This window comes from Triturus cristatus, chromosome 6 (assembly GCF_964204655.1).
Source record: "Triturus cristatus chromosome 6, aTriCri1.1, whole genome shotgun sequence".
NCBI lineage: Eukaryota > Metazoa > Chordata > Amphibia > Caudata > Salamandridae > Triturus > Triturus cristatus.
In genome coordinates this window covers 815,640,550-815,663,679 of record NC_140589.1, presented here as the reverse complement: position 1 = coordinate 815,663,679, position 23,130 = coordinate 815,640,550, and the positions used below count along the sequence as shown (strand labels likewise).

The following is a 23,130-nucleotide window of genomic DNA, read 5'->3' as shown; positions in this document are numbered from 1 at the left end:
CTTAATCTATTATACTCCTTTACACAGTTTGTATCAGCACTAACTTTTGAATCATCAAAGTCAATCATGAATAAACCTGATAATGTTTTGACTCGTGACAAAGCTACATATGCCATACCTTCTTTGAACACAGTTGAACCAATGTTCACAAATGCACAATCTACAGTCAATCCTTGAGACTTGTGGATAGTTACAGCATATGCTAGTGAAAACGGAAACTGCTTCCTACGTACATATAAGTCTTTCACAAGCATGAAACGAACTGAACAACGACAAATGTCTTTAACTTCCTCTATCTGATCAAATTTTATTTTTAAACATTCAATTCCATCTTTTTTCTGATAATTAATAAAACCCACAACTCTTCCCATCGCTCCATTCACTAAGCCTTTTTCAACATCCAAATTTCTCCTTAAAAACACTCTACAGTTCATGCAAACATATAGATTTTTTTCTAATCCTGCTGTTTTGGAGATATTCTTCTCTAGTGAGTCCAATTTATTTTTCAGTTTGCCTGTTACTGTGACAGTAATTCTTCCATCCTCAATTTTGTCCACTGCTTCCAATTTCTTGATGTCTTCATTTTCCAATTTCAAAAGCTCCTCATTAAAGATTGAGCATTCACGTAGAGTTGGCATTAAGCAGATGACACTTTTGTTTTCTGCAATATTCTTGTATATTTTCTCTGCAACTATTTCTTCCTTTGGAAATAAGTTATGTAACAGCCGACTCTGTAATGCTTTTTTGCCAACTTCTGTGAGTAGTCCAATTCTGATATCTTTCAGAATACTTCCATATTCTTCATCGTTTGCTTGCCTCATATTAGTTGTAAGTTCCTTGTACTCAAAGAAGGACCAAATATTTGTATTTCCAATGCTTCCCAATGACTTCTTCGTGTCTTCATGTGTCACAGTATTAAACACTGGTTGTCCTTTAACTGGAGTAAGTTGCAAAAGATCCCCAAAAACTATGACGTGTTTTCCACCAAATAACACGTCATAGTCTGTCTTCAAAATTTGCTGCATTCTTAAATGCACAAAGGCAAGCATTAAGTTTGATACCATGCTCACCTCATCAATAATGAGAACTTGCATCTTCTTCAATACTCTTGACACTTCCAAGGATGCTTCTCCAGTTAGCTTGTTGAATTGTATTTTGTTCTCATGCTCCACTGGTAACATTAGCAAACGATGTAAGGTGATTCCTTTTATGTTATATGCTGCTAACCCAGTTGGAGCAGTAACCACACAAGACAAAGTAGAATCCGTTTTTTGCTTTAGGTAGCTTCTGATGACTTTAATTAGGAAACTTTTTCCAGTGCCAGCTTGTCCGCTTACATACATCCTGATTGGATGAAATGATGTGCATGAGCACTCTTTTTTTTCATGTAGAAATCCGTGATCAATTTTGTTTTTGATCTCTTCATAAATTTGTTGCTGCTCTTGATTCAGTTGTCTTTCCAAATTTTCTAAGTCTATAAATTCTTCTTGAGCTTGATTCATAGCCGTTTCCACTTCATTCATGGCTATTGATGCTTCATTTTCAACGATTGGTTGTCCTAGGGGATCTTGACTGTATGTTCCTGAACTTTGGCTGTCCTGAGAACTGTCTCTAGCTATTTCTGCTGCAATTGTAGTTTCCTGTTCAATTTCTTCATTTAACATTTGCAGATAAGTTGAGAATGTACTGCATTGTATGCTGTCTTTGCAAGCATTAAAATAATCTTCATAGCTCTGGAATTCTCCCAGTAGTTCATCCTCTGTACGCCATGGTTTAAACAACTGTAAAAGAGCCAAGTAGTAAAATTCTTTCTTGTCGGTAGTGTCGCAACTCAGCTTCCGGTGATTTATCAAACTTCCTTTGGTTTGCTTCACCAAACATCCTTCTTCACCAACAACTTTATATTTTCCACTGTTGATGTCTTCTGTAGCTTTCCGTGAATAAATGTAGTTCTGCAGCACTTCATAGAGACACATGTTCTCCAGATGATGACTTCTCTTGGGATAATATGTGTCCAACATGTTTGTTTTCAATATGTCTGTACTTTCTGGGTCATTCTCAGCCAAATATTCAATTTCTCCAACAGATTTCAGTACCCGATTTCTCATTGCTGCAAGGCCTAAACTTGCCCAAATTATTCTTCTTGACTTCGAGTAGAGACTTGCAGAAGATAACCTATCTGAACATTCGTAGGATCCAATTTCTCGATGCGATAACATCTTCAAACTGAAACTGTACAGCTTCTTACTGACAGTCTTCTCGTGAGAAATCTCTTCCCACATTTCTTTCAATTCTGTTTTTTCTGATTTCGTAATGTAAGACGTTACATATCGAGCAACAGCAATGGAATTGTCAGCAACATACTGTATATCCATGTTAGCGTTCCACATGGATAAAATGACTGGGTTGTAGTCATTTATATTTTTTGATTCTTCTTTTCTTTTAAGGTTGTAGGTATTCTTAGGTGATTTTCTTGTGATAGTATGTCTCACAGCTGACATAAAACTGTTGACTCTTCCATTTGTAAGAACAGGTCTAGGAAATCCAAATCGACATTTAGTGTAGTATTTTTCTTTGCTCTTGTATTTCCGTCGACAGTATTTTCCACACCGATGACTTTGGAAACGTAGAACTTGCTCCTTTAACTTGTTCTCTTCTGTGCTTTTAGGTATAGCACATGTTGCATATTCTTCAATGTAAGATAACACTGCTTCATCAGTATCTGTTCCAAACTTTGGGGCATCCTTGATCCACAGCAGCATATGAATATGAGGAGCACCTCTTGCCTGGTACTCTTTTCTCCAAAAGAAATCCACTACTTCTCCAAGGGGTGGATTTTTTTTATTGCAGATGAAGGACATCATAGCCTCAAATCTATGATTGAAATATCTGCAAACATTAACCGGATCCAATGAGCACAGTTCTCCTGCTGTCTTGTATTCGATGTTTTTAATGTTTGAATTGGCCTCTCGTAGAAAATCCAGTAAATCATCCCAAGCGTACTCGGCACAGCTTAGGGTAAGGAACCATGTTGGTGTTCCTAAATTCCGTAACATGCATTTTAGTTCACCATGGCGTCTGTACCAATATTCATTTGTCCCACGCTGACAAGCCATCAGATTGATCAGTTGTGTTTCCAAATGATCATCTCGGTGCTGCACTTTCTCCATAAAATCCTTAGCAGACACATTTTGTAAATGTACTCCACTTTTTAAAATGTGATTTACTGCATAAGACAGTGCAGACAAGTCGCTTTCAAATAAAAGATGGAACAAATAAGGGATACTTTGTCGAAATCTGGGATCTTCAGCATATAGTCTTGTAGTCCGATACTCAGAAGCTGGAATCTGTTCCGGACGTTCATCGTATCGTCCTCCTTTTCCTTTAGGAAACAGCTGGGGAAAACATCGAGCTTCCAAGCTCTCCTCCCATACACTCACGGGATTTCCTTTTGCTTTCTTCATCTGAAAGAGATCAATATTGTCTCCCATAACTTCTTTCGAATGGAGAGGATGTATGCTAAAATGTTCATAAATTTCTTCTTCCTTTGACTTGTCCACTTTTTCAATTTGTCCAGTTGGTGTTTCTGTGTCTCCTTGTAAATCTTCTTCTTCTTCTTCTTCTTCTATATAAATTGATTCATACCATTTGTTATTTTTTTTCAAATACAAATTTGCTCTTTGTACTTTCCGCACATCTACCAGCTCCTGCCAAATCTTCTTATTCTTTGTAGGGACACCATTAACCAGAATAATTAATGGTTCAGTTTCCAAAGTATCTGCATCAATAGTTTCCATATTTTTTTTCAAATCCAAGGGCAAATACACCACTCTACCTTTTAAACCTCTCAGTAAATCTGAAGGAGGTAATTTACCAGTTTTGGGCTCCATACGTACTATGGTCTGGAACGGATGAACACATTGAATGAGTATAGACTCATATGTATTTAATTCAGAAAGTTCAGCAGGAATAGCATCCAATTCTAAATTATTATGTACAGCTCTGGTCGGCATTCTATTTTCCTCTAACTTGTTGTAGCAGTATTTACAAATACGCTGATCTTCACCCAATTCAAAACAATTTTCAAGAAATATATATGTGGCAAAATCCATCCACTTATAATTATCTTCATTTTCACTCTTTCTGTAGAGATCAACATTCCTAGTTTGTTTTCTATAATGAGTTCTGCGGCAACAAATACAAGTAACATTTGGTCTTTCATTAGAGACTATTGCAAATTTTGTTATGTGATCATTAAATGTCTTACTTACACAAGGTTCTACATTCTCTTCCACTTCTGCCTCATTTACTGTGTCCTTCTCTGCACTGTTTTGTTCAGGACCAAAGTAACAAAACTGAATTTCATCAACAACCTTCTCTACATCTGATACCGTTCCTCGGAACAGAGCCCTATTCAATTCATTTAACTGTATTGCTGGACTTTTGGCAAAATACAACCGTCTCACAAACTTTCTCATTTCAGTATGATGAACAGCCAGCATCCTAAAATGATGGAAAACACTATTGCACACTTTTCTAGATAGACAAGCAAGAGAATGACCCTGCAAACCAGTATTCTCTCTCACTCTGCATGGATCCAGACTTTGAAGCACCTTAATCTTTTGTTTTACACTTTTTTTACTATATTCTCTTAGAAACTCTCGAAATCTGTCAATAGATTCCTGACGCACAGTGCAAATACTACTACAATTCCAAGTGTACACTGGGGCTTTAGGACGTCTCCCCATTGCCTCATCTGCCATCACTTGTACCTCATCTCTTGGAACCATTATCTCCTTCTCCATTATGCAACCATTTTTTACTTCGTATGAACGACCTCTGGTGTCAACTGCATGCAGCAAACTATTACTTTGAAAATAGCTTTCTTCATTAAAAAAAGGTTCACTACTTGAACTATGCATCCACTTTCCTAAAAACACTTTACAAAAGTTTGTTCTGTTCACTACTCTTTTCCTTTTGCTTTGTGATTTCAGTACATTAACCATTTTATCTAATGTACGCATCCTATTCAAAATTAATATGAATAGTTTCCTTTTTAATTCTAATGCTTTTGCTGCAATGGCTTCAATTTCTTTTTTTCTCTTGAAATATTTAGCCTTTTGCTTATATTTCTTTATATCCTTTATCAAATTGGACATAACTCTTCTCAGAAACATTTTTCTACGTATCTCTTTAAATGCTGTTTTTCTGTTTATGTTAAACTTTTCAATTGCAGAAGGTATATTTGCATTAACTAAATCCTCAATTTTTTGCTGTTCTGTAGGTTTTGTTACATTTTTCCGAGAACAGACATTTTGTACATTTTTGTTTGTTTTCAATATTTTGTTTAGGAATTGTTTTTTTTGCTTACCAGAAGATTTTTTCTTTTTCCCAACATCAGCATCTTCTACTAACTTTGGTCCTCCAGTTGTCTTCAAATATAGTTTTTTTTTTAGCGTTTTTTGAACTCGAGATTTTGTAGGCATCTTAAATTTTGTTCACTGTTCTTCAGCAATACCTGCAAAAAACTAAAAAAAAAATCCTTTATTGTATTTAAATATATTACTACATTTCTTTTCACAATAGTCACAAAACGAAATTTCTTTGCCATTTTGAATGCACACAAACTGCTCTTTTTTTTAAATTTATTTAAATGCACATGTCCAAGCTGTTTTTTTTTTTCAGACCACCACCGTGTGTATTCTCTGTGACTGCCTACACTCCAGCAGGGGCAACCAGCCTTAGTGATGCTGAATGTATTTGCATTACAGACTTAAACCTGAAAACCCCACTCGCTTCTAATTACTGTGCATGACTATACATGGCAAGCACATGGGTGTGTGCTAAGCCTCTGCTTCTTCCCCCAAAAATTCGCTCCTCTTTTCCATCTACTGCAACTGTGAAATCACCAGAGCAAGACGCAATAAATTTCTGCCTATAATTCTTCTATGCACACAGAGTCATGTTTTCACATTAGTGCCAAAACGAAATTTCTTTGCCAATTTGAAAGCACACTTACTGCTCTTTTTTTTTCGGGCCAAGTGAAAATCTCTTTTTACACTTTGAAATCACTTTTACAGACTGACACATTCTGAAACCTTTTTTTTAAATTTATTTAAATGCACATGTCCAAGCTGTTTTTTTTTTTCAGACCACCACCGTGTGTATTCTCTGTGACTGCCTACACTCCAGCAGGGGCAACCAGCCTTAGTGATGCTGAATGTATTTGCATTACAGACTTAAACCTGAAAACCCCACTCGCTTCTAATTACTGTGCATGACTATACATAGCAAGTACATGGGTGTGTGCTAAGCCTCTGCTTCTTCCCCCAAAAATTCGCTCCTCTTTTCCATCTACTGCAACTGTGAAATCACCAGAGCAAGACGCAATAAATTTCTGCCTATAATTCTTCTATGCACACAGAGTCATGTTTTCACATTAGTGCCAAAACGAAATTTCTTTGCCAATTTGAAAGCACACTTACTGCTCTTTTTTTTTCGGGCCAAGTGAAAATCTCTTTTTACACTTTGAAATCACTTTTACAGACTGACACATTCTGAAACCTTTTTTTTAAATTTATTTAAATGCACATGTCCAAGCTGTTTTTTTTTTCAGACCACCACCGTGTGTATTCTCTGTGACTGCCTACACTCCAGCAGGGGCAACCAGCCTTAGTGATGCTGAATGTATTTGCATTACAGACTTAAACCTGAAAACCCCACTCGCTTCTAATTACTGTGCATGACTATACATGGCAAGCACATGGGTGTGTGCTAAGCCTCTGCTTCTTCCCCCAAAAATTCGCTCCTCTTTTCCATCTACTGCAACTGTGAAATCACCAGAGCAAGACGCAATAAATTTCTGCCTATAATTCTTCTATGCACACAGAGTCATGTTTTCACATTAGTCCCAAAACGAAATTTCTTTGCCAATTTGAAAGCACACTTACTGCTCTTTTTTTTTTGGGCCAAGTCAAAATCTCTTTTTACACTTTGAAATCACTTTTACAGACTGACACATTCTGAAACCTTTTTTTTAAATTTATTTAAATGCACATGTCCAAGCTGTTTTTTTTTCAGACCACCACCGTGTGTATTCTCTGTGACTGCCTACACTCCAGCAGGGGCAACCAGCCTTAGTGATGCTGAATGTATTTGCATTACAGACTTAAACCTGAAAACCCCACTCGCTTCTAATTACTGTGCATGACTATACATGGCAAGCACATGGGTGTGTGCTAAGCCTCTGCTTCTTCCCCCAAAAATTCGCTCCTCTTTTCCATCTACTGCAACTGTGAAATCACCAGAGCAAGACGCAATAAATTTCTGCCTATAATTCTTCTATGCACACAGAGTCATGTTTTCACATTAGTGCCAAAACGAAATTTCTTTGCCAATTTGAAAGCACACTTACTGCTCTTTTTTTTTTTGGGCCAAGTGAAAATCTCTTTTTACACTTTGAAATCACTTTTACAGACTGACACATTCTGAAACCTTTTTTTTAAATTTATTTAAATGCACATGTCCAAGCTGTTTTTTTTTTTCAGACCACCACCGTGTGTATTCTCTGTGACTGCCTACACTCCAGCAGGGGCAACCAGCCTTAGTGATGCTGAATGTATTTGCATTACAGACTTAAACCTGAAAACCCCACTCGCTTCTAATTACTGTGCATGACTATACATGGCAAGCACATGGGTGTGTGCTAAGCCTCTGCTTCTTCCCCCAAAAATTCGCTCCTCTTTTCCATCTACTGCAACTGTGAAATCACCAGAGCAAGACGCAATAAATTTCTGCCTATAATTCTTCTATGCACACAGAGTCATGTTTTCACATTAGTGCCAAAACGAAATTTCTTTGCCAATTTGAAAGCACACTTACTGCTCTTTTTTTTTTGGGCCAAGTGAAAATCTCTTTTTACACTTTGAAATCACTTTTACAGACTGACACATTCTGAAACCTTTTTTTTAAATTTATTTAAATGCACATGTCCAAGCTGTTTTTTTTTCAGACCACCACCGTGTGTATTCTCTGTGACTGCCTACACTCCAGCAGGGGCAACCAGCCTTAGTGATGCTGAATGTATTTGCATTACAGACTTAAACCTGAAAACCCCACTCGCTTCTAATTACTGTGCATGACTATACATGGCAAGCACATGGGTGTGTGCTAAGCCTCTGCTTCTTCCCCCAAAAATTCGCTCCTCTTTTCCATCTACTGCAACTGTGAAATCACCAGAGCAAGACGCAATACATTTCTGCCTATAATTCTTCTATGCACACAGAGTCATGTTTTCACATTAGTGCCAAAACGAAATTTCTTTGCCAATTTGAAAGCACACTTACTGCTCTTTTTTTTTTGGGCCAAGTGAAAATCTCTTTTTACACTTTGAAATCACTTTTACAGACTGACACATTCTGAAACCTTTTTTTTAAATTTATTTAAATGCACATGTCCAAGCTGTTTTTTTTTCAGACCACCACCGTGTTTATTCTCTGTGACTGCCTACACTCCAGCAGGGGCAACCAGCCTTAGTGATGCTGAATGTATTTGCATTACAGACTTAAACCTGAAAACCCCACTCGCTTCTAATTACTGTGCATGACTATACATGGCAAGCACATGGGTGTGTGCTAAGCCTCTGCTTCTTCCCCCAAAAATTCGCTCCTCTTTTCCATCTACTGCAACTGTGAAATCACCAGAGCAAGACGCAATAAATTTCTGCCTATAATTCTTCTATGGACACAGAGTCATGTTTTCACATTAGTCCCAAAACGAAATTTCTTTGCCAATTTGAAAGCACACTTACTGCTCTTTTTTTTTTGGGCCAAGTGAAAATCTCTTTTTACACTTTGAAATCACTTTTACAGACTGACACATTCTGAAACCTTTTTTTTAAATTTATTTAAATGCACATGTCCAAGCTGTTTTTTTTTCAGACCACCACCGTGTGTATTCTCTGTGACTGCCTACACTCCAGCAGGGGCAACCAGCCTTAGTGATGCTGAATGTATTTGCATTACAGACTTAAACCTGAAAACCCCACTCGCTTCTAATTACTGTGCATGACTATACATGGCAAGCACATGGGTGTGTGCTAAGCCTCTGCTTCTTCCCCCAAAAATTCGCTCCTCTTTTCCATCTACTGCAACTGTGAAATCACCAGAGCAAGACGCAATAAATTTCTGCCTATAATTCTTCCATGCACACAGAGTCATGTTTTCACATTAGTGCCAAAACGAAATTTCTTTGCCAATTTGAAAGCACACTTACTGCTCTTTTTTTTTTGGGCCAAGTGAAAATCTCTTTTTACAGTTTGAAATCACTTTTACAGACTGACACATTCTGAAACCTTTTTTTTAAATTTATTTAAATGCACATGTCCAAGCTGTTTTTTTTTCAGACCACCACCGTGTTTATTCTCTGTGACTGCCTACACTCCAGCAGGAGCAACCAGCCTTAGTGATGCTGAATGTATTTGCATTACAGACTTAAACCTGAAAACCCCACTCGCTTCTAATTACTGTGCATGACTATACATGGCAAGCACATGGGTGTGTGCTAAGCCTCTGCTTCTTCCCCCAAAAATTCGCTCCTCTTTTCCATCTACTGCAACTGTGAAATCACCAGAGCAAGACGCAATAAATTTCTGCCTATAATTCTTCTATGCACACAGAGTCATGTTTTCACATTAGTGCCAAAACGAAATTTCTTTGCCAATTTGAAAGCACACTTACTGCTCTTTTTTTTTCGGGCCAAGTGAAAATCTCTTTTACAGACTGACACATTATGAATCCACCATGTGTAACTACAACAAAAACAATTCCCATTTCTATTATTCATTTCTTAAGTTACCACATACATCCCCTCTCAAACTGTAAACTCACCTTTAAAATTAGTTAGTTGTGAAAGAAATGTGTCACTCAAACAGCAGATTATCAGAGCCAGGATCTCTGTTGTGTTCACCTCTCTCCTCTCAGCAGAACCAGATAATGGCAAACTTTCCCTCTATTTTTCCACACATATACATGTAAGTTTCAAATCTCAGTGCTTCCCCCTTTTTTTCAAATGTAATGACACATTTCTATTGGTTGAAAACCAACCCTTTTCCAAAAGTACCCTGCCCCCAACTTGACTTCTGCCTAGTACCCTTCCCCCAACTTGACTTCTGCCTGCTACCATAGCAACAGCTCATGGAACACTGCTGTGTGCAGTTAGGTCAGAAGTTCGACACACAATGTTTCAATTCCACAGAGCAAGAGTGCTTGACTTTTCAATCCTAACAGCAAATCCATAGTACTGTTCTTTGGTTACACATTTTTTTGTACCAATACAAAACATGCTTCTATTAATTTTCACATACAGCCTAGTTTTTTTTCTAGAATGGTATGAAACAGCCAATCAGTTCTTTTTGTTTTGTAAAAAATATGTATGCCTCCATTTCCAAACTGTCTTTCTTTTCATATTGCCATTCTACTGAAAGACACCTCCTGAGTGCATCAAGTTCTCCTTTGAAGATGTTCACAGTGTGGATTGTAGGGCACAGCTATGTCTTCTGGAGTGAAAAGTTTGCAGAGAAAACAGATATGGTGAGAGACCTTGCTTTGCCAAATGTAGACATTAAATGGATTGGTCAGAGAGGGTTAAAGTGGCACCAATTGATGCCATTGGTGAAATCCTTCATGCAAATCCAACACCCTGACCTCATAATAGTGCACTGTGGTGGCAATGACCTAGGCACTTTGACTGGGGTAGGTCTGGAAATGCTTATGAAGGACACCTTTGCACAACTGTTTACACTTTTCCCTAAAACTGCCTTTGTGTTTTCCAACATATGCCAAAGGCAAAAATGGAACTGGTCCAATCATTTCTGTCCACAGATTGACAAAGCAAGAAAGCACGTCAACAAATCTGTTTCTGCTTTCCTCCGTGACTATGGTATGGGTGCCATTTACCACAACAACTTGCGTTACGACATGCAAGACATTTATAGAGGAGATGGTGTGCACTTCAATGATGAAGGGAACAGAGTCTTCCTCTTGAACCTTAGACTCTGCATCGGTACTTACTTGTAGGTACCACTAAAAAAATGACTCCATAAACACAACAGCTCTTTTTAGAGCTCCCTAATTTCTAAACTCTTAAATCTGATTTTCTTTTATTTATTATTTTTTTTTTACCGTACGCTTACCGTAAGCTTACCGTACGCGTACCCCGTGATTTTTTTTAAAATCAATAAATGTTTTTTTTGTACTTTTCTGTCCTTCTTTGACCCCCTTACAATTGTTAGGGGGTCTGTAACTCTCCTCATTGCCCCCTTTCCTTGTTTTCACTCTTTTTTTTCAGAGTGAAATACACAAAATGGCGGCCGCCGCTTCCTGGTTTCGGCCGATCCGAATGTTTACTAAGATCTAAGAGCCAATCAGAATCGCGCTCGCGCACGCCACCGTACGCTTACCGTAAGCGTACGGTAAGCGTACCGTAAGCTGGCTCAGATATATATATTGATTTAAAGGCTATTTTCTCAGAATCTACTGAACAGATTTACACCAAACCTACAAAAGGCACTTCCTTGACCTAGGGACTACCTCTCTGCCAAATTTCGAGTAATTCTGTTCAGCCGTTCGGGCTGTAGCTCGTTCTAAAGGTCCTATGGAAAAATGCATGGGAAAAACGCGTTTTGGGACCCCCCTTTTATCTCAGCCCCCGCTTGACGGATCCCCCCGAGACTTTCAGGGTAGGAGCGGAGCGTAGCGCCCCACCTATTTTGAGAAATTCCCGAGGATTCGTCGACCGGCGTCAAAGTTATTCAAAATAGAATGTTGAGGTTTTCCTATGGAAACGTGGTCCTAACTATAACTACCTACTGGCGACCGCCAGTAGGTAATATATATATATATATATATATATATATATATATATGAAACAACCAACACGTAAAACGTGTAAAGCGAAGAGCACTCAAAGCAAAATCCAGGGACAATGTTTCTTAAAGCATAGATAATAACTGAGGATTTTCATGTATTATTTCAAAATGATCTCAATTTTATGGGCTAATAGACACTGAACATAGATAAAAAAACAGAAACATTATTTACATAAATATCATACTTTGACATCAATTAAAAAAGGATTCACTATATTTATATTGGTCCATGAAATTGTTTCATTTAGCACGCACCCACCGAAGGTAATTAGCAGGGTATCAAACTATGAGTCCCAGCATGCACTTTAATGTGTTGACCGGATTAACCGGAAAAGGCACACCTGAAGCCTATATAATGACGCAATGCAAAGGAACTCTGTGAAGAAACCCGAGACAGGATGTGCTTTGAAACTGCCTCTGATGAAAGAGCACATTTGCTCTGAAACGCGTAAGGCAAATGGACAGAAATGGCTGGATTTGTAATGCTGTCCTGTTAAGAATAAAGGTTCGTGACCTACCAGCTGGAGGAGTGCGCGTCTTAATGCAAGGACAATGTGGGACGATATATATATATATATATATATATATATATATATATATATATATATATATATATATATATATGAAACAACCAACACGTAAAACGAAGAGCACTCGAAGCAAAATCCAGGGACAATGTTTCTTAAAGCATAGATGCTTTATTTAGCAAGTTCCCCCCCGTAATTCCCCCGAAATGCTGACAGACGCGTTTCGCCGACTGGCTTTTTCAATGTCAGGCAAAAAAAAAATATATATATATATGTGATCAAGGGCACGGAGGTGCTCGAAACGCGTCATATAACGGCTTGAAAGAATAAAAACAGCCTATTTTGCCACGTATTTTGGAGTCCGGGTCTCTCTTACCGCTGCAAAGGAAGTGCAAGCTTTGGGAGATCAAGTACACTTCTCATATATATATATATATACAAAAGTCACGTAGCTCCTACTGGAATACTGGGCCCCATGGGAAGGTGGCGTACACTCCGGCGGAGCGTGCCGGTAAAGAATATCCAACCAACAGCAAAAGTTCGTGTTAGTACGCTCTCAGGAAAAACCAGACAACAATCAAGAGTGGTGATCCAAATTTAATCCTACACATATATATATATATTTTGGTTCAAAGGCTCTGCATTCGGATAAGCACTCGACAGCAGAGTAGAAGAAAACTTCATTTATTCAAGGCATTTGAAGATCGTTTCAGTCCGTCATTGTAACTGCTAGCCAACGCGTTTCAGAGCTGTCTGCTCCTTCCTCTTGGGCAATGGAATGGCGGATTTGCAATACTCCCAACAGTCCCATGATTCAGCTTCCTAAAGTAGTGGCCGTCTCAGGTGTGCGCACTTAGTAGTTTTCGCGCCTTCGCAATGTATGCTGGGACATGTAGTTATTGCTTGCTCCTCACTTCACCCATAGTGGGTTCCGCAGTTCCATTATAATTCTTCAGTTCCACAGTGATTAAGTACGCATCCTCTGTGGTTTAAAAACACACAGTGTGCTCCGGATTGAAGCTTTCTTCATTAGTGAAGCCTTCTGCTGTGCCTCTTCAGCACGAAGAATTCCTGCTGGCGGCCCCTCTTTTTCAACAGGTGGTGCTACACCCACGACGAAGCTGTCGTGCAATTTAATTTGGTTCAAAGGCTCTGCATTCGGATAAGCACTCGACAGCAGAGTAGAAGAAAACTTCATTTATTCAAGGCATTTGAAGATCGTTTCAGTCCGTCATTGTAACTGCTAGCCAGCGCGTTTCAGAGCTGTCTGCTCCTTCCTCTTTGGCAATGGAATGGCGGATTTGCAATACTCCCAACAGTCCCATGATTCAGCTTCCTAAAGTAGTGGCCGTCTCAGGTGTGCGCACTTAGTAGTTTTCGCGCCTTCGCAATGTATGCTGGGACATGTAGTTATTGCTTGCTCCTCACTTCACCCATAGTGGGTTCCGCAGTTCCATTATAATTCTTCAGTTCCACAGTGATTAAGTACGCATCCTCTGTGGTTTAAAAACACACAGTGTGCTCCGGATTGAAGCTTTCTTCATTAGTGAAGCCTTCTGCTGTGCCTCTTCAGCACGAAGAATTCCTTCTGGCGGCCCCTCTGTTTCAACAGGTGGTGCTACACCCACGACGAAGCTGTCGTGCAATTTAATTTGGTTCAAAGGCTCTGCATTCGGATAAGCACTCGACAGCAGAGTAGAAGAAAACTTCATTTATTCAAGGCATTTGAAGATCGTTTCAGTCCGTCATTGTAACTGCTAGCCAGAGCGTTTCAGAGCTGTCTGCTCCTTCCTCTTGGGCAATGGAATGGCGGATTTGCAATACTCCCAACAGTCCCATGATTCAGCTTCCTAAAGTAGTGGCCGTCTCTGGTGTGCGCACTTAGTAGTTTTCGCGCCTTCGCAATGTATGCTGGGACATGTAGTTATTGCTTGCTCCTCACTTCACCCATAGTGGGTTCCGCAGTTCCATTATAATTCTTCAGTTCCACAGTGATTAAGTACGCATCCTCTGTGGTTTAAAAACACACAGTGTGCTCCGGATTGAAGCTTTCTTCATTAGTGAAGCCTTCTGCTGTGCCTCTTCAGCACGAAGAATTCCTGCTGGCGGCCCCTCTTTTTCAACAGGTGGTGCTACACCCACGACGAAGCTGTCGTGCAATTTAATTTGGTTCAAAGGCTCTGCATTCGGATAAGCACTCGACAGCAGAGTAGAAGAAAACTTCATTTATTCAAGGCATTTGAAGATCGTTTCAGTCCGTCATTGTAACTGCTAGCCAGCGCGTTTCAGAGCTGTCTGCTCCTTCCTCTTTGGCAATGGAATGGCGGATTTGCAATACTCCCAACAGTCCCATGATTCAGCTTCCTAAAGTAGTGGCCGTCTCAGGTGTGCGCACTTAGTAGTTTTCGCGCCTTCGCAATGTATGCTGGGACATGTAGTTATTGCTTGCTCCTCACTTCACCCATAGTGGGTTCCGCAGTTCCATTATAATTCTTCAGTTCCACAGTGATTAAGTACGCATCCTCTGTGGTTTAAAAACACACAGTGTGCTCCGGATTGAAGCTTTCTTCATTAGTGAAGCCTTCTGCTGTGCCTCTTCAGCACGAAGAATTCCTTCTGGCGGCCCCTCTGTTTCAACAGGTGGTGCTACACCCACGACGAAGCTGTCGTGCAATTTAATTTGGTTCAAAGGCTCTGCATTCGGATAAGCACTCGACAGCAGAGTAGAAGAAAACTTCATTTATTCAAGGCATTTGAAGATCGTTTCAGTCCGTCATTGTAACTGCTAGCCAACGCGTTTCAGAGCTGTCTGCTCCTTCCTCTTGGGCAATGGAATGGCGGATTTGCAATACTCCCAACAGTCCCATGATTCAGCTTCCTAAAGTAGTGGCCGTCTCAGGTGTGCGCACTTAGTAGTTTTCGCGCCTTCGCAATGTATGCTGGGACATGTAGTTATTGCTTGCTCCTCACTTCACCCATAGTGGGTTCCGCAGTTCCATTATAATTCTTCAGTTCCACAGTGATTATGTACGCATCCTCTGTGGTTTAAAAACACACAGTGTGCTCCGGATTGAAGCTTTCTTCATTAGTGAAGCCTTCTGCTGTGCCTCTTCAGCACAAAGATTTCCTGCTGGCGGCCCCTCTTTTTCAACAGGTGGTGCTACACCCACGACGAAGCTGTCGTGCAATTTAATTTGGTTCAAAGGCTCTGCATTCGGATAAGCACTCGACAGCAGAGTAGAAGAAAACTTCATTTATTCAAGGCATTTGAAGATCGTTTCAGTCCGTCATTGTAACTGCTAGCCAACGCGTTTCAGAGCTGTCTGCTCCTTCCTCTTGGGCAATGGAATGGCGGATTTGCAATACTTCCAACAGTCCCATGATTCAGCTTCCTAAAGTAGTGGCCGTCTCAGGTGTGCGCACTTAGTAGTTTTCGCGCCTTCGCAATGTATGCTGGGACATGTAGTTATTGCTTGCTCCTCACTTCACCCATAGTGGGTTCCGCAGTTCCATTATAATTCTTCAGTTCCACAGTGATTAAGTACGCATCCTCTGTGGTTTAAAAACACACAGTGTGCTCCGGATTGAAGCTTTCTTCATTAGTGAAGCCTTCTGCTGTGCCTCTTCAGCACGAAGAATTCCTGCTGGCGGCCCCTCTTTTTCAACAGGTGGTGCTACACCCACGACGAAGCTGTCGTGCAATTTAATTTGGTTCAAAGGCTCTGCATTCGGATAAGCACTCAACAGCAGAGTAGAAGAAAACTTCATTTATTCAAGGCATTTGAAGATCGTTTCAGTCCGTCATTGTAACTGCTAGCCAACGCGTTTCAGAGCTGTCTGCTCCTTCCTCTTGGGCAATGGAATGGCGGATTTGCAATACTCCCAACAGTCCCATGATTCAGCTTCCTAAAGTAGTGGCCGTCTCTGGTGTGCGCACTTAGTAGTTTTCGCGCCTTCGCAATGTATGCTGGGACATGTAGTTATTGCTTGCTCCTCACTTCACCCATAGTGGGTTCCGCAGTTCCATTATAATTCTTCAGTTCCACAGTGATTAAGTACGCATCCTCTGTGGTTTAAAAACACACAGTGTGCTCCGGATTGAAGCTTTCTTCATTAGTGAAGCCTTCTGCTGTGCCTCTTCAGCATGAAGAATTCCTGCTGGCGGCCCCTCTTTTTCAACAGGTGGTGCTACACCCACGACGAAGCTGTCGTGCAATTTAATTTGGTTCAAAGGCTCTGCATTCGGATAAGCACTCGACAGCAGAGTAGAAGAAAACTTCATTTATTCAAGGCATTTGAAGATCGTTTCAGTCCGTCATTGTAACTGCTAGCCAGAGCGTTTCAGAGCTGTCTGCTCCTTCCTCTTGGGCAATGGAATGGCGGATTTGCAATACTCCCAACAGTCCCATGATTCAGCTTCCTAAAGTAGTGGCCGTCTCAGGTGTGCGCACTTAGTAATTTTCGCGCCTTCGCAATGTATGCTGGGACATGTAGTTATTGCTTGCTCCTCACTTCACCCATAGTGGGTTCCGCGGTTCCATTATAATTCTTCAGTTCCACAGTGATTAAGTACGCATCCTCTGTGGTTTAAAAACACACAGTGTGCTCCGGATTGAAGCTTTCTTCATTAGTGAAGCCTTCTGCTGTGCCTCTTCAGCACGAAGAATTCCTTCTGGCGGCCCCTCTTTTTCAACAGGTGGTGCTACACCCACGACGAAGCTGTCGTGCAATTTAATTTGGTTCAAAGGCTCTGCATTCGGATAAGCACTCGACAGCAGAGTAGAAGAAAACTTCATTTATTCAAGGCATTTGAAGATCGTTTCAGTCCGTCATTGTAACTGCTAGCCAACGCGTTTCAGAGCTGTCTGCTCCTTCCTCTTGGGCAATGGAATGGCGGATTTGCAATACTCCGAACAGTCCCATGATTCAGCTTCCTAAAGTAGTGGCCGTCTCAGGTGTGCGCACTTAGTAGTTTTCGCGCCTTCGCAATGTATGCCGGGACATGTAGTTATTGCTTGCTCCTCACTTCACCCATAGTGGGTTCCGCAGTTCCATTATAATTCTTCAGTTCCACAGTGATTAAGTACGCATCCTCTGTGGTTTAAAAACACACAGTGTGCTCCGGATTGAAGCTTTCTTCATTAGTGAAGCCTTCTGCTGTGCCTCTTCAGCACGAAGAATTCCTGCTGGCGGCCCCTCTTTTTCAACAGGTGGTGCTACCCCCACGACGAAGCTGTCGTGCAATTTAATTTGGTTCAAAGGCTCTGCATTCGGATAAGCACTCGACAGCAGAGTAGAAGAAAACTTCATTTATTCAAGGCATTTGAAGATCGTTTCAGTCCGTCATTGTAACTGCTAGCCGACGCGTTTCAGAGCTGTCCGCTCCTTCCTCTTGGGCAATGGAATGGCGGATTTGCAATACTCCCAACAGTCCCATGATTCAGCTTCCTAAAGTAGTGGCCGTCTTAGGTGTGCGCACTTAGTAGTTTTCGCGCCTTCGCAATGTATGCTGGGACATGTAGTTATTGCTTGCTCCTCACTTCACCCATATATATATATATAGTTTTATATATATATTTATTTATACTTATTTGTTATATTTTAACATTTTCACGCCAAAATCTAATTTTAAGAGGAAGTTCTGATTTCACCATAGAAATGTCAAAGTTAAGGATCTACATTTACCTAGTGTTCCAGCCCCACCACACCATCAAATCTATTTCCCGGCCCCAGCAATCATTCTTTGCAGCATCAAACTCCTTCTTAAACTAAAATGAGCACCCTACACAACCAACACCGCAGCACCATTTAGACATTGATAGTCAAATTTGACTAATCGTAGTAGCCCTGCCTCTGAAAGCTTTGTGTGTTATTAATCTAAAAATTCACAGAATGTTTAGATCACAGAAAGGTTTCTGAAAAAAACATAGAGGTTTCTAATTCTTTGTTCGTCAAGGAGCAGGCCATCTTCTTATGCAAATTCACTCACTATCAAATCACAACACAGCTACCATCTTGCAGCCAGCTACACAATATATAAGCGCACAACCACCATTATAATATATGCCTACACATATGGGGGCTCATTTATGAGTTCTTGCGGCACTTTTGCGCCGCCGGTGCGGCACTTTTTGTGACGCACCATCGGCGTAAAAATTGGACCTTGTTGCACCATATTTACAAAGTGACGCATCTAGGTAGATGCGTCACTTTGTAAAGCCCTGCGCTACATTATACCTGCGTCAGGTATCATTTATGCAGGGTGGGCGTTACAACGTAAGTAAGCATCGTAGAAGTGATGCAGTGAAATCTATGAGATTTCACTGCGCCACTTCTAGGGTGTAATGTGTCAATATCTTACACCTGCCTCACAGCAGGCGTAAGACTGACGCAGGCCCTTTCACATGGGACTTGCCCCATGTGAAAGGACACATTGCTGGAGATGCGTCACTTTTGCAGCAATGCGTAATTTTTGCGCCTACAGATACATCAGAAATACTGACGTACCTGTAACTCCTTGCGACATGATGCGTCATACTGTAAATATGACGCATCCATCATGTCGCAAGGAGGGCGCACTGAAAAGTGATGCATCGCTGCTTTCATTTAGCGATGCGTCACTTCTCATAAATGAGGCCCATGGGCTTCATGCTTAACATGGGTCCACTTGACAGTTTTATCAATAGTCCTGTTAGTTCTCATGTTTAGTTAAAACTGTGCACAGTGCAGAAATGTATCTTGTGCTCTCCACAGGGAGGAAGGGCATATTGCACTGTGTCTTGTACATTCGTCTGTATCAGCAGACTGTGATGAGGATAAATCGCTCCAGGTTTAAACTGCTTTTACTTTCTTAAACCTGATCCCCACCTGATAGATATGTTCTCGCTGACAGGATACCATTGGCTGCTCTTGGTTGTTTTTTTAATTTTTTTTGTCCTTTTTCTTTCTTTTGTTTCCTTTGTTAGGGATTGGGGGGGAAGGGGGACAAAAAGTTACTTTTTATTGATAAGATGTACAGCTGGTTCTACATGTTTGTATTGCCTGGGGTCTATCTGTATCGTAAATTGGCATGGCTAAAAATAACTGTTTTCACTATCATACAAAGCGGTACAAAAGGGGGTGGTGATGGACGGAGCATCAGAACCAATCAAACACTCACACCCAGTCAACAGATCTGGGTTTGATCCATCACCGTTCTTTAGCCCACTCTGCCACCCCAGTTCAGACATGGCCATATGCAAATCAGTCTGACCCTGTGCCTCATGGGAACAGTCCAGCCCGAACTGCCAAGCCATGCCTTCCCTGGACTTGAAACAAGCTTCCTAAGACCGGTTTCTGGCATTTCAGCCGTCTTCAGCCAGGCTTGCTTGAATCCAGTGGCAAAGTGAGCAAGGGACTCAACGTCTGAGCATACCCTGCCAACTTATGGCGAACAAAGCGGTACAAAAGGGGGTGGTGATGGACGGAGCATCAGAACCAATCAAACACTCACACCCAGTCAACAGGTTCTGATGCTCCGTCCATCACCACCCCCTTTTGTACCGCTTCACTATCATACAGGCGTGAATGAGGTTCTTACTTTTGAACTGTGTAAAATTTCAAACATATAAACAGCAATCTATTCCACTGCTGTATCTTTTAACTTAAAAAAAAAACTACATTGTGATGCATCGGTAAAAAGGTGAAGAAGGCACCATGAGCAAACATCCCGAGTTTACTGTATGTTTGCAAGATATGAAACATTATCCTATCATTCCAGATTCGGCCTGGATAGCTTTTCGTTCTCAGCCAAATGCAAATGAGTTTTCTTAATCTCCCGTGGTGTGCTCTTTTGAAAAGATCTTCAGCAGTAAAAAGATATTAGTCCGTGCCACAGCTGTGAGCAAAGCAATTTAAAAACGCTGTCTCTGGGAAAATCTTTCAAAAGGAAAGAAGAGGGACGACTGGCATTTGCAATTGTCCACCAGAGACAGAACATTTGCTGTCGATGGGCTCTTCAAAGATGTCAAAAGAAGAAGAATGGGATGGGAAACATCCAGGTTTGCTGCAAGAGGATAAACAGGAAGGAACTAGGTACAGCCATCAGGAGTTATCTAGTGCCTAACACACCAAATCATTGATCAAAGTCCAGTCCGAGGTCCTGACTCTGATGCTGTGAACAGAATTTTAACCTAAACTAAATCAATATTTCTTATTAGTCATGGTGTTTTGATACCATTGGGGTAAGCTCTTTGGGTGATGGAGCGGTGATACATAGACAAGGATGCACATTATGCCTAAAGTCCTATCTCTATTCAGAGAGTTACATCATTCTGCATAACCGGGCCAAAGCTGAGGTGCATATTGTTGGTCCTTGTCTGTAGAAGCACATTGAGCTAAAAAAAGGATGCTCTGAAATGTGACCTAATTACCAGCGGCTAAGATGAATACATGCATTTCACCTCTCATTTTTTTGTTTTTCTAAGTGAGATGCCCTAAGTGTAAGGGTTATGCCTAGAGATGGGTCAGTACTCAGTGTGCCTCACCTCTTAAGAGGTACTTTACTCTTAAGGAACAAAAAAACAAAAGCAATCTGGGATTGCTTGCATGCCCATTCTGGGGTTGGACTGATTCTTCTGGAACAGTTTCAAGACTTATTTGAATATGTCTGGTACCTGTCTTTCGCATCAGAGTGAGCAAAAAAATGACGGATTGGAAGATGATACATAATAAATGCCAGTGGTGCAGATCAGCTCAAGTGTTCCACCCATCACTTTTTAATTTAATTATCCATATTGAGTTGCCTTAAGTGTGAAAGGTATATCAAAAAGTAGATCCGGTGATCACTTTGCCACAGGTTCTAGGCTGCATCTCAATAATGAGGGTGAAAAGGGAAGAAAACGGTCTGAGGTTGTTTGTGTTCATTTTCAAGGATGCTATGGCATAGATGTAGGACCGAGGCTGACAGTTGGTCCCTGTCTAGAGTGGCACAGTTAGGAAAACGTAATGGCTCTATATAGCGGCATAGCATGGGTTGCCAGCACCCGGGGAAAGGCAAGTATTGCATCCCCTAAAAGGAAAAACATTGGTAGAACGAATTTCTTTTCTTTGAATATTTTGCGCCCCCTAACAATTGTGCACCCGGGGCAACCACCCCTGTTCCCCCTCCCCCGACCCGCACACCACACCACTGGCTCTGAATGCAGTCGAGAATAATTACCTATGGCTAAGATTAATGTAGGCATTTCGCTAAATACTTTTTTCTTCTCAATGCACATAAATATGGGCATTTAAAACTAATAAGTTACTGCCCTGCTGAATTATCCTTTCTACTAGCAAAGATCTCTGCCATACATGAAGTCATTTGTGTCCTGTACCATCTCACATTCCCTGATCTGTGCCCTACTCTACTGCATCATTCATGCAGTGATTTCTGTCCCACTGTCCGGTCAGTTAGTTATACACCTGCCGTGCTTTGTACACTTCTGCATTCTTCATTATTCAAGCAGTGACTTTTGGCCTGTCCTATACTCCACAGTGCATTCTACATTGGAGAGTTGTGCGAATTGGGTCTTGACACGGGACAGGCAAAAAGATGGCGGCCGCTCTCCTGGCCGGTTGAGCTGGTGTGAGGCCCCCGCTCCGTCCGACCCACAGTACGGATGGTGCTAATGCTAACACGCGCCTAGAAAGCCCAAGATACGCGGAGTGTATTAAACGGTTTAAACGGACCTACCAGGACTTTTCCAGCACTCATTTTCGGAACGTTTGAGATGCTGTGGCGGCATGTTTTGCAGCTGAATTCTGCGCTGCTGTTGGTTAACAGGATTTTGTCCTACCGCTCCGGTCGGGCGGCTCGTAAATCCTGGCTCAACTGCGCTTCTCATCTGTGTACCGGCTCTTTCCTGCCCCCGACTGAGATGCCGCTGAGAAGTGCAGGAGGTCGGCCCCAGGCGAAGAGTGCTTCAACTTCGAGAGCAGCAGTGGGTCGAAGCTCATCCCGCTCCGGTGGTCCTTCCAGGGCGGCTAGCGAGCCTGACTCCAGTCTGTTAGGTTCCACATCGCTGATTGCTGTTCCGGATGCCACTGCTAGTGGGGATCAGCCGAATAGAGGTAAAGGCAAAGGCAGAACATCGCAGACGGTGCCATTAATGTTTCGCAGGCCATTGGAGAAGGCTGGTTCCCCGCAACCGGTTAAAGGTAAAAATTAACGCGCAGAGGCTGTTGCTGCGACGGCGCTTATCACTAACCCAGTCACTAAGGCTGGTGTTAACGCATTGACAGAATCTAGCGCTAGCCCTGCAGTTTCTGAAACTAATACACAACGGGATCAACTGCTTCAACCATGCAATATCCAGCAGCACTGTGGCATTCTGGGAGATGTAGTCTTGGGGGATATGTCTAAAGCTATGCGGAATGACGCCGCGGGAGGCGATAAATTATTTTCTTTGTCGGACCATACAGTGTCCTCGGAGGAAGAATTGGAGGGTGCGAAGGAGTGGTCAGATGACAGTGAGACTGGGGAGTGGGGGTGCACTGAGAGGCCAGATATTGGAACAGTTCGAAAACCTTTACATAACTCTGACTCTGCACATCCTGATATAGGATCTCTGGCTTGGGATTACTCTTTCTCAGGGCAGCCTGCTCCTAAGGCCCCCCCTAACGATCCTGGTGCAAATCAATCTGCTATTGACTCCG

General features: G+C 41.5%; 1 long non-coding RNA gene across 1 annotated transcript in view; it reads right to left on the bottom strand.

The window, feature by feature from the left end:
- Positions 1-22,737, bottom strand: part of LOC146817916 (uncharacterized) — a 66,599-nt gene extending 43,862 nt beyond the window's left edge. Inside the window, exon 1 of the long non-coding RNA XR_014962594.1 lies at positions 22,169-22,737. This is a non-coding gene — a long non-coding RNA (uncharacterized LOC146817916). The remainder of the gene's footprint in view (positions 1-22,168) is intronic.
- Positions 22,738-23,130: the final 393 nt, after the last annotated feature.